The 12,884-nt window shown below is 47.8% G+C and overlaps 1 pseudogene; it reads right to left on the bottom strand.

Annotated features, from left to right (window-relative positions):
• The window catches only part of LOC103592565, a 13,947-nt pseudogene extending 1,782 nt beyond the window's left edge, over window positions 1–12,165 (bottom strand).
• Between the last annotated feature and the right edge of the window lie 719 nt (window positions 12,166–12,884).

The raw sequence follows: 12,884 nt of genomic DNA, 5'->3' as shown, positions 1-12,884 counted from the left end.
CATATAACTTTTACAATAAGCTTGTTCATTCTTACCAGAAAAACTCTGCTGGAATTTGAATGGGATTGTGTTGAATCTGTGGATTAATTTGGAGAGAATTGATATCTTAACAATACTGAGTCTTTCAGCAATATTTTGTAGCTTCTTGTATGTAGGTCTTGTGCACATATTTTGTTAAATTCAGTCTTATTATTTTAAGATTTGTGATGCTATTGTATAAACAGCATATTTTAAAATTTTATTTTCCAATAGCTTATTGCCAGCATTTAGAAATACAATTGATTCTTGAATATTGACTTTTAACTTTGTGAATTTTATAAATTTTCTTATTTTAGTAGTTTTGTTGTATGTTAGGATTTTCTACATCCATACATAATCATGTAATTTGCAAAAATAAAGTTTTACTTCTTTCCTTTCAATCTGTATTCCTTTCTCTCTCAATCTTCCTTCCTTTCTTCCTTCCTTCCTTCCATCCTTCCTTCCTTCCTTCCTCTTTTTCTTTGTCATGTGTCTAGGATCTCTAGTACAATGTTGAATAGAAATGGTGAAAATAGACATCCTTGCCTTTTTCTTGATCTTAAGTAGAAAGAGTTCAGTCTTTCACCATTAAATGTAAGGTTAGCTATAGGGTTTTGTGAAGTTTCTTTTGTTTATTTTAGAAAAGTTTGCAAAAAATTTTTATTATAATCACAAAGTGACATAATAGAGTTGTAATAAGTTCAAATTATTCTGCTGATATTTAAAAAATATTATCAGCTTTTGCCAGGTAATTAAAAAAAGTCAAATATGAAAATTTCACAGTAGAGTGAACCCCACCCCTAGCTAAACCTCTCATGCTACAGGGTCACAACTCACAATTCTGTACAAAAGTTCATGTTATAAGCCTCTAATCAACCTGCAATATTTTAAGTGCCCCCAGAGTCTTCTGTGTTATTCTTTACAACTTGAATCTCCATGTTGTAGCAAAATTCAATACAGATGACTTAGTCGTTAAGTTCGTTAGAAAAAAAATCTGTCCTCTTTCATGGTACCGGATTTCACTTTGGGCTCAGCTTTCTCACACTTTATCTCTGCTCTTTGACTCCTTTTTTGTGTTTGTGCTTTTGGCTTTTTTTGCTTCTTCTCCAGCATCTGCATGTTTCTTGTGCTTCCTGCCATTTTCATGTTTCTTATGCTTTTTCTCTTCCTTCTTGTTTTGCTTCCTGTTGCCCTGACTTTCAGTGGAGCTGGCGCTGCTGCTGTGGCTTCGGGCCTGGCTTCCCGAAGGGCTGCGACTCTGCCTGGACTGATGCCAGGCCGGCTCTGACGCCGGCCCTACGCCCGCCTGGCCGACGGCTGGGTCCAGGCTCTGTCCTGTTTCCTCTAGCACTTCATCACTCAGGATCTGAGAAACTTTTCCTGAAGTTCCTCTTCTTTACAGACGTATCACCTTCAACATCACCATCATTATATCAGGTTCAAAAGCAGCTTCACCAGTGTCTCCACCTGTGTCAGGGAAAGTCGTGAGTGACTTGACTGGAGTTTAGCCTTGAGAACATTCTTCTCAATTCGCCCTGTAACGTGCTCTTTCTCAATCTGCACGTCCTGTGGGTTAAGAATATAAAGTTATTTACTGCCACTTGCCTCTCTGTTGTTCCTGCTTCTAATTTATGCTTCTCTCGATCCTTACAAGGATTTTTATCAACACATTTTGCCTCTTCACTTGAACATTTAGTATCCTAAGTGGCTTTGTGGTCATGAGGTTTCTTGGTCTCTTTGTCACCGATTCCTCAAGCAAGCTCTCTCCTCTCCATGTCACTTAAGCCAATGGAATGAAACCAAGTCCAGTTCAGCCACACAAAGGTTTTATTCCACGATCAGGGAAGGGAGAGGAGTCAGCACGTGCTCCGGCAGCCACGCTCTCCTGAAGTGAGGTTCGGATGCGCTTTTCATAGCTAAGTTGGGGAAGTGTCTCTGGTACAGGGGCCACCACTTGGGGCATGTGCTGTCCATCTGTCCTTGTGCTGGCACCCCTGGCTGCCTTGGCGACAGGTGTCCCTCACATACCAATCTGTTTCCTGTAAGCAAACACACTTGGCCCCTACTAATGGTTACTTGAGTGACTGTTTGCTCTCTTTACAGCAGCGGTGGGTGTCGACCTTTATTTCCTATAAGCAAACACCATATTTGCCCTTTTTACAGCAGCTATAGAGCTGGTTGTTGGTACCTGACCTTCGTTTCCTGGAAGCAAACACAGATTAAAGGGAAAAAAAGAAAAAAGAACACTTTGAAATTCCTCTTTAGTTTTACCTTGCGGTGTTCTGGTGACAAAATCCCCCTCTATATCCTCTTCCTCATTCTTGGGGGGCAATGGCTGGTGGTCCGTCTTCCATAATTGCTTCCTGCTGAGTCAGGGCACTGTCATAGGGGCTGGTAGGGGAGCAGAATGTCTCTCAAGCTGACCTTAAATAGCTTTGTCACCAGTGCTTGCACCCACCTGTTCACAACCTTGAGTCACAATCATTCGCAGTTTGACAGATTCTATCCTCATGCTTACAAAAGATACCAGGCAGTTCAGGAGCTGGGACCAAAGATGAGTAAAACTATACCTACAACATGACCCCAAAGGGGCAGAAACCATGTAAAGCTGGGTATAGCTGACTCTACCAAGTAACAAACGTCATTAGTGTTGTCCCCGCTGGTTAAGTGAGTGTAACCATGAAGCCTGTTCACACATTTTTCTTATATTGCTTCTGCTGCCCCCACGGTGTTGATCCAAGTGCAGCAAGAGGAATTAGTTCCTGCACATATCCCTCCATGTTCTGCCAGGAGGTAATCTAGGGCTACACGATTGTCTAATGCGACATTCGCCAAGGAGCGGAGGGATGTTTGGATATTTTCAAGAGTTTGGCCTGTACTGGCAGCTAAAGCCTCAAGAGTTTGGCTTAGGTTTCTCAGTAAAGCTCCATGNAGTGTTGTCCCCGCTGGTTAAGTGAGTGTAACCATGAAGCCTGTTCACACATTTTTCTTATATTGCTTCTGCTGCCCCCACGGTGTTGATCCAAGTGCAGCAAGAGGAATTAGTTCCTGCACATATCCCTCCATGTTCTGCCAGGAGGTAATCTAGGGCTACACGATTGTCTAATGCGACATTCGCCAAGGAGCGGAGGGATGTTTGGATATTTTCAAGAGTTTGGCCTGTACTGGCAGCTAAAGCCTCAAGAGTTTGGCTTAGGTTTCTCAGTAAAGCTCCATGAAACACAAAGCCTCCCCAAGAAACTGCTAACCCTACAATGGTTCCAATTCCTGCTGGGATTAGCCTGAGGGCCCTCCTTGTCCTGGGAGCAGACCCATTATATACGGTAATCCCGGAGAGAGTTACGATTCCCAGACTGTATTCTCCTTTTGATCAAACATTAGCAATGCACTGATATGCCACAGTAATTGCAGGGGGCTCAGCGAGTAATGTAGAGGCTTCCACCTGGTTTTTAGGGTTCCCACAAAGGTATAAGAACCCTTTCAGAGTGCACCCCCTTATGGGCTGGCTCTAGTTTAGAAGACATTGCATGGAAGTCTACAGACTAATATGCTGGCGAATAAACTGATTGTGCTGAAGACAACTCCCTTCGAATCCTCGCATATCTGCTTGGTTTCTCCATCGCATCCAGTGTAATTGTGACTTATTTCCTGGTAGATTTTGGAAAACTAGTCTCCACCCAGTATCCTTAGTTAGCCGTACTTGACAGGTCCTGTTTGCTGCAGAGACTAGGCACCATTTCCCTGGTGGACAATTGCAGGGTGGGGCCACAAAATCAGGTCGTATATTCCCCTCTGGGTGGTCGCATTGGGTTTCCTGTGGCATCTTGATGCCTCTTATAGAGCAATAAGCTGCATTTCTCTATGTTTCTACAACAGTCCAAAGCGGCATATGAGGTTCTCCAGGTTATATCAGTCAATGCGATTAATTGGAGTCCCTCAGACGGGAGGCTTCCCTGTGTGGCCTCCAAAGGTCATGAGGGTGGCTTCCATCATTCAATGGAAAGACTGAATTTTGTTTGAACTGGGTTAGGTTGATGGGATGAGCCACAGTACGCTGGCCTTTGCTCGTGGGTGTAGATGACCGATCCAACGTCTGGTAAGGTTCTTGCCCTGAGCTATGATTTGGGAAATGTTTACTATGGCATTGTCTTCCCATAATGACAGGATTGCGGGTAACCATATGCCTGACAGTAGGGGTTTCAAGTCGGTGTGCCTTTTTTATTTTAAATGAGTTTTCGATATTCCTGGGTGTGTGTAGGCTCAGGGGCCCCCCACCAGATAGAGTCAACTATCCCAGTTGTTCTTATGGCTAAGGGTCTCCCTCCTGCCAGTGTCCCAACTATCTTGAGGTTATTTATGACTTAAAGCAATTAGATACGTGTGTGCCTGGAGGTGCACCAATAAGCAGGAGTGTGATGACTATAAGGAAACTCGCCAACAGGCAGAGTCCGAGAATTACAGTCTCGTTCGTGGGCGTAGTTACTTATCCATCTTATGATAGGAGCTTTAGACCAGCAACTGGTTCACGGGAGTATTCAGGTGGCTTTGCTTCTCAGGGTGCAGACTTAGGAACTTTTCCTTACTCGAGCATGATGGATCCACAGGATGACTCCCTGTAGTTTTAGGGCAGAATGGGTACTTAGTATTACCAGGTATGGCCCCTGCCACTTCCAGTGAGCTGGTCCCTTGGATTACCAGCCTTCCAAGTTTTTAAATGGTCCCAGTCTCTGTAATCAAAAAGACAGAGAATAACAAATGCTGTCAAAAATGTGGAGAGAAGGGCCGAGCCCGCGGCGCCACGGGTTCGGATCCTATATAGGGATGACCGGTGTGCTCACAGCACTCACTGGCTGAGCGCGGTGCAGCCGGTCTCAAAAAAGGACAAAAAAAAAAAAAAGAAAAAAAGAAAAGAAAATGTGGAGAGAAGTGAATGCTCCCACACTATTGGTGGGACTGTAAATTAGTACAATGACTATGGAAAACAGTCTGGAGGTTTCTCAGACAACTACAGATAGATCCTACATACGATCCAGCAATCCCACTGCTGGGTATATACCCAGAGGAATGGAAATCATCATGTCAAAGGGACACCTGCACTCCCATGTTCATCACAGCTCTGTTTACAATAGCCGAGATGTGGAACCAACCTAAATGTCCATCGGTGGATGATTGGAAAAGGAAAATGTGGTATATGTACACCATGGAATACTACTCTGCCAGAAAAAGGAATGAAATTCTGCCATTTGCAAGAACATGGATGAACCTGGAGAAACTTATGTTGAGTGAAATAAGCAAAGCACAGAGGAATAAATACTGCATGTGCTCACTCATATGTGGGAGCTTAGAGAGAAGGAAGGAAAGACCATAGCGGTGTGCTGGACTCGCAGAGGGAGGGAGCACACCTAGGAATACAAGGTGGAGTGAGGAAAGGGGGATGGGGAGGGGGTCGGGGATAACTGGGTGGGGACACGGGGTATAATCACAATGTATGGTAATGGGCATGCTGCTAGTATGGATCTGGCCATCACATCTTAGGCATGAGTGGTGACAATTTGCTTTGTACACCATGAATATTCATAACCAATAAAAACCAAACAAACAAACAAACAAAAATAGATAGACCCAGTCACCAGGCCAAAAGGGTGAAGGGTTAAATCAGTGGGCGTTGGCAGGACCAGTGGGTGTTGGTTTCCATACGTTTCATGATTTCTCCTACTTGGAGGCTGTACTTTAGCTGCTCCAGTTCATGAGGCATTAAGGCCCCTTTTCTTGAGCAGAGGGTAAAGGTCTTCCGTACATCAATTCAAAAGGGCTTAATTTTTGTTTCCCTCTGGGGGCCAGATGCAATCGTGCCAAAGCCACGGCAGGGAGCCCGAACCCATTTTCTTGAGTTTCCTGACAGAGTTTGGCCAGAGTTCTCTCGAAAGTTTGATTGGTTTGTTCTACCTTCCCTGAAGACTGGGGTCTCCAGGCAGCACGGAGTTTTCACTCCATGCCTAAAGCTTTTGTTGTAGCCCTTGTTGTCTGGGATATGAAGGTGGGGCCGTTATCACTCTGCAAAGTCCTAAGGAGGCCAAACCTTGGCATTATTTCCTTTAACAAGATTCTGGCCACTTCTGTGGCGGTCTCTGTCCTGATAGGGACAGCCTCTACCCATCCCCAGAAAGTGTCCACAAGCACCCAAAGACGTATGAAATTCCCAGGGGCTCTGGGCATTACTGTGACGTCCACCTGCCAGTCTTGCCCCGGGTATACACCTCTCATTTGCACGGGCTTAACTCTCAGTGCTGGAAGGGTCGGGTGTGTGGGTTCTTGAGGGTGTGAGGGGGGCAACTCTCTACCACTTGTCCGATCAGGTCCTTCATCCCTGGGATAGTCAGAGCGCATATTAGCCAATTTTGTAAGTTTTCTTTCTCACTGTGAGGGCTTTGGTGGGCTTCCCTGATTGTGTGGCTCCCAGCCGTTCTTGGAAAAAAGAATTACCTATGCTTCTCTGAATACCACCCACAATTTTGTAAGTCCTGGGTAAATCCCATTTCCATGGCTTTTTCTTCTTGCTCCCAGGTATAAATGGGAGAGTACTGGGAGAGGTCTGGTCCCTGAAGAAGGAGGGGAAACTGGTATACTTCCTGTGTTAAGGTGGCCTTTTTAGCAGCCGCATCAGCCCTATTATTTCCTCTGCGAACCTCAGCGTCCCCTCTTTGATGGCCTCAACAGTGCACCACTGCCACCTCTGGGGCATTTCTATGGCTTGCGACAGCCTCGGAATTACTGGTCCATGCTGACCTGCTTGTTCTCGGTGTCGGCGTTCCCCTTTCCTTCCGTATCACTCCATGGGCATGGAGAATAGTATAAGCACATTTAGAATCGTAGCAGCCGCATCAGCCCTATTATTTCCTCTGCGAACCTCAGCGTCCCCTCTTTGATGGCCTTAACAGTGCACCACTGCCACCTCTGGGGCATTTCTATGGCTTGCGACAGCCTCGGAATTACTGGTCCATGCTGACCTGCTTGTTCTTGGTGTCGGCGTTCCCCTTTCCTTCCGTATCACTCCATGGGCATGGAGAATAGTATAAGCACATTTAGAATCGGTACATACAGTCAAGTTTTTCCCTTCTCACCACTCTAGTGCCCTGCTTAGGGTAAGCACTTTGGCCCCCTGGGCTGAGGTGTTTGGGGGGAGAGCTCTAGCCTCTACAGTGTCTGTCAAGGTAACTATTGCATATCGAGCCACCCGTTTTCCTTCCCTCATAAAGCTACTTCCATCTGTAAACCAAATATCCTTGGCATTAGGGAGGGGCTCACTCTTCAGGTCTGGCTTCCTGGAGTATACGGTTTCTCAGGTTTTAAGGCATTGATGTTCCGGTAGCTCAGTCTCTGTGTATAGGAGGGTATCTGGGTTTAAGGTGTGACATGTTTTTAGAGTCACTTCCAGATTGCCTTTGAGTACAGTCTGGACTCAAATTAGTCTCCCTGGTAAGAGCCATTCAGCCCCTTTAGTGCTGATGAGGGTTGGGTCTGATGTGGGGTCTGCACGGTAGTGGGCTGCCCAAATGTAAGCTCTTCTGACTCTGTAAGTAGAAGAGCAAGAGCTGCTGTCACTCCCAGGCAGGCAGGCAGGCAGCCTTCTGGGGTTTGGTCCCCGTCGCATTTAGCAGTGTGCCACCACTTGAGTGAGCAGACCTAGGCTTTGAGTAAGGACTCCTAACGCCAACCCCTGTCATTCAGGAATACAAAGATCAAAGGGCCTGGTTAGACTGGGGAGGTCCAGGCAGGAGTCTCCATTAGACGAACCCTTAGCTTTTGAAAGGCTTTTTCACAGTTAATATCCCAACCAAGAGGGCTGTTATGCCTTCCTTTGAGATTTCATATAATGGCTTATCTATTAACCAAAAATTTGAGATCCAGATTCAATAGAACCCAGCCTTCCCCAGACACCCCATGGCCGTTCTCAGGTTTTTGGTGAGGCCAGTTGACAATTGCCTCTTTCCAACCAGTGGACAAGTCTCGCTGCCCCTGGAACAGTATGAGTCCCAAATAAGTTACCTTGGTAGAGTTATTTTGGCCTTTTTCTTACAGACCTTATAATACCCCTTTGCAACTAAGTGATCTAACGAAGTGGTTACTGTGTTTTGATCTGATAATTCTTCGGTAGGGCTGGCAACCAGTACGTCATCTACATATTGGAGAATGGTTCCTTTCTCCAAGTGACGGTCTTCTAAATCTTTGACCAGAATTTCCCCGAAGGTGGTAGGGGTATTTTTAAATTCCAGAGGTAAAACAGTCCAACAATTTCGCTGTTTCTCTGAGTGGTAGAGTCCTTCCATTCAAGGACAAAAATCTCCCGAGATTCCTTGGCCAGGGGAACGCAAAAGACAGCATCCTGCAGGTCTAGGGCTGTGTACCTTGTGCTGGAGGAAGGAAGGGTGGACGAGAGGCTGTGGGGGCTGCTGACCAGTGGGAGGATGCCGCAGGGCCTCATTAACTGCCCTAAGGTCTTGGACCATCCTATATTCCCCACTAGGTTTCCTGACCAGCAAAATGGGGGTGTTACATGCAATCAACAAGGTCAAATGCAGCCTTGACTGGCTAGGTCCCGTACGATCGGGGCTATTCCTTTCACTGCTCCCATTCTTAAAAGACATTGTTTCTTATTAGAGTAGGGTAGCCTGGTTTTAACCTGACAACCACAGGCGTGGCTTTGATTGCTGTACCTACCTGCCCGTGTGCCCACACTGCCGGGTTGACACCAGGCAGGTCAACTTGAGGTGTACCTGTTCATTCAGCATCATGAGTAGTTTATACCCTTTTTGTATGGGGACCCCCAACTCTAATTTGTCTCTATTTAGGGTCATAGATGCCCCAAGCTCATGTAAGAGGTCTCTTTCCAGGAGGGGAATGGGACACTCAGGGACATATAAAAAGGAGTGAGTAAGGGTTTGGTCATCAAGCCTACATTCCAATGGCTCTGTAAGGGGCCTACGCCTTTGAATTCCTGAGACCCCTACAACGTTACACCTTCAATCTGTCGGCTGGCCCAGTTTGGCTTTAAATATTGAGTAAGTGGCTCCTGTGTCGAACAGAAAGTCAACTGCCACTCCTTCCATGTCCAATGCCAGCCAGGGCTCCTCTGGGGTGATATTAGGAACCAGCTGAGGAGCCCCTGGACCCCCTCATTTCTCATCTATTTGCACCATTTGGGTTTCAGAAGGTCCAACTTTTGGTGTGTCTACCTTTGCTCTCCTTTGGAAATGGAAAGGACATTTCCCTTTCTAGTGTCCTTCTTTCTTGCATCTGATGTGTTGGTTAAGCCCCAATCTTCCAAGTCAGTTAGGCCTTGGTGAGGGCTGGGGGTTACACACCCATGTCAAGATTCTGTTGAGGGCCGGCCCTGTGGCTCACTCGGGAGAGTGTGAAACTGGTAGTGCCGAGGCCGCAGGTTTGGATCCTCTATAGGGATGGCCGGAGCGTTGCGATCCCCTTAACAAGTCAAAAACAAAACAAAACAACAACAACAAAAAGATTGTCTGTTGAGGAGGCCCCTTTTGTTGTTTGCCTGACACCGGAGCGCAGCAGCCAGTAGGGTGGCACTTCTTTGGGCGTTCTTAGCTTCCTTCTGTTCCTCCCCAACATCCTGATTGTTTAACACCTTACAGGCTACCTCCACCAAGCCAGAGGCAGAGTGTCAGGCTCCATAACTAACCTTTGCAGCTTACACTCTGGGAAGTGAAATGGGACTCCTTTGTGGAGATTTGGGATCCAAGCTAGTATAGACCCGCATGAGTTCCTTCTGCCATTCTAGAAAGGCTGATGGGTTTTCCTGGGTGGTTATGATTGATCTCTTTAATTTTGTTCCAAGTGGTGGGCTTTTTTCCTGTTAATTTGATCCCTTTTAAGATCATATTCCTCTCATGGGTTAGCCTGTCTGTCTGAATCACCATGAGGGTGCCATCCAAGGTCGTGGTCTGGGACTGTGGTTCCCTGGCCTGTCAACCTGATGGCGTTCATTTTCCATTGTCCTTACTGGCCTCTTCCCTTGACTTGGTGAATACAGTAGCGTTTTCTCTGCTGTGAGAGGACATTTAGGAGGAGTTGTATATCAGCCCGAGTAGGGTCATGGGTCCAAAAGATGCTTCTAGTAAGATCTAGAACCCCCTCAGGGTCTTCTCTCAGGCCTTTTGTATGGCTTTTCCAGTTGTACAGATCTGACGTCATAGAAGGGACATGAAAGGTAAGCTAGATCCCCTGCCCTGCTGGGAACCTGCCTTCCAGGGAGGACTTTCCCCGGATCTAGAACCCCCTCAGGGTCTTCTCTCAGGCCTTTTGTATGGCTTTTCCAGTTGTACAGACCTGACGTCATAGAAGCAACATGAAAGGTAGCTAGATCCCCTGCCCTGCTGGGAACCTGCCTTCCAGGGAGGACTTTCCCCGGCTGATGCTTCGTCCTGCTTCGCGTTCTAGAAGGGCTCGGCTCTGGCTGAGAGCACATGGGGGTGGGGTTATAGGAAGGCAAGTTTGGAGATTCTGGAGATTTGGGTACAGAGGTGGAGAAGACGGGCGAGGTTCGGGGATGGACGGGGAAAGGAAAGGGAGGAAGAAAAGGAGGGAAAGGAGAGAGGCAGCTGTTCTAATGGATCTTCCCGTGGGCTCTCTAACACTGATAATATGGTCTCCTCTTCCCTGGGAATCGCTTCAGGGAGCTCACACTTCTGTTGCCCTCTTTTTTGGTACAGGGCCATGAAGAACTAAATATAAGGGGTTTCATCCCATTTCCTTGATTTCCAACAAAATAGATGCAAGATGGTGTTACAGTTTAGAGAGCCATGCACAGGCCACACTTCCCTGTCTCCCAGTTTGTATTGTGGCCAAGCAGTATTACAAAAAAGTTGTTTCTTAGTCTGCAGGTGGTACCCAAATGATTTCCAGTATGGCAGATGAAGCCTGGTTCTTCACACCAGCAATTTTTTTTTCTTATCTCTGATCTGTCTCCACCTGTCTACAAGTAACTTATTGAAGTTAGCAGGCATGCACAGCCCACTAGATTTTTCCGAATTTAAGTTTGTGACCCTCTTTGCTTGAAAAATAGCCCAGCTGGCTGAAGGGTGGATAGGTCTGCCCCTCCAGGGATCCGAGAATATTACACACTGAGGGCAGGAACACTCACAGAGAATGAGGGAGGTTTCCCCAATGGAGGGGTCAGTTCTTTCAGAGATATGTTTCCCAATATGGACTACTGATGATTTCTTAAATCGGGCCCTCCACTGATCCTGGACACCATCTTAGCTTCATCACAAAGATCTCCCCACAAAAGATTCGAGGCAACTGGACCTGGGGACAGCTGACCTAGCCAGTCTAATTCTAAGTGTACTAGTCCAGTAACACCCCACAAGAGCTGGAACTGGGGTCCAAATTTTTCATCCAGAATTCTCCAGTAGAGGCCCGGATCCTCCTCCCCTAAAACAAGGCTTGTGTATCCCTGATCTATAAGACTTGGGCATGGGTGTCCTCCCCAGTATCTGCTGACACTGAGCTACCATGACAAAAGCCTCCCACGGAGTGTTCACAGAGTTGGGTGGGCAGGTTCCTGTGAGGATATTCCAACAGGAGAGCTGTGAATTTATCCAAAGATGGGATGGCTGTCCGTCTGCCCGCCAAACCATACAATAAGAAACAGCGTTGAAAGGAGGGGCCCTGGGGCGTGAGAGGCGTGGAGAGGCCAGGATGGGAAGATGCTATGGAAAAAGCAGCAGAGGCGGGGAAGAAAGCAAGGGTTAGAGCTGGGCGACCAGGACAGAAAGGGAGTTTCCCTTGCAGTGGCCTCCCAGCTCCTCTAGAGGTCTCCGCCTGCACAGAGATGAGACAAACACCGACCGGCCGCCGCGCACCTCCGGGGGCGCCCCTGACCTTGGCCGCTGGGCTGGGCCGCCCCAGCAGCTCCTGCTTCTGAGCCCCGCGCCCCCGCCTGGCCCCGTTTGTCCCCAGAAAGTGGACTAGCCGGGGCGTGTGGGCGTCTATCCGCCTCGCAGCCACTTTGGACGGCCTGGGAGTCTCAGAGCGCTCGTTCCTCGGGCTGGGATGCCGGCGGGACTGCCGTGTGCGCCCCTCAGGCCTGCCCCACCCTGGGGTCCCTCCACCCGCCTCCAGCATCGTGCGGGAGTCACCCCGGTGACCCGGGGTCGGCTAGGGGGCCCTGGGGTGACATCCGGACCCGAGGGTCACGGGCAGTCCTGCCTCAGTCGCCAGGAATTTGCCACCGATTCCTCAAGCGAGCTCTCTCCTGTCGGTGTCGCTGAGCCAACAGAATGAAACCAAGTCCGGTTCAGCCACACGAAGGCTTTAGTCCGCGATCAGGAAGGGAGAGGAGCCAGCACGTGCTCCGGCAGCCACGCCCTCCCCGAGAGAGGCTCGGACGCGCTCTTCACAGCTAATCTGGGGAAGCGTCTCTGGTACAGGGGCCACCACCCGGGGCATGTGCTGTCCATCCGTCCTTGTGCTGGCACCTCTGGCTGCTTGGCGACAGGTGTCCCTCACATACCAATCTGTTTCCTGTAAGCAAACACACCTGGCTCCTACTAGTGGCTGCGTGAGTGACTGTTTGCTCTCTCTACAGCAGCGGTGGGTGTCGACCTTCATCTCCTACAAGCAAACACCGTATTTGCCCTTTTTACAGCAGCTGTAGAGCTGGTTATTGGTTCCTGACCTTTGTTTCCTGGAAGCAAACACAGCTTAAAGGAAAAAAAATGAACACTTTGAAATTCCTCTTTACTTTTATGTTGGGGTGTGCTGGCGACATCTTGAGGGATTAGAATTACCTTTTTTATTTGGAATTTCCTCTGCCTTTTTTATTTTTTTATTTTTATTTTTAT

Source organism: Galeopterus variegatus, unplaced genomic scaffold (assembly GCF_000696425.1).
Source record: "Galeopterus variegatus unplaced genomic scaffold, G_variegatus-3.0.2 Scaffold1171, whole genome shotgun sequence".
NCBI classification, from domain to species: Eukaryota; Metazoa; Chordata; class Mammalia; order Dermoptera; family Cynocephalidae; genus Galeopterus; species Galeopterus variegatus.
The sequence above is the reverse complement of the archived record's forward strand: the minus strand, read 5'-3'. Positions and strand labels throughout refer to the sequence as shown.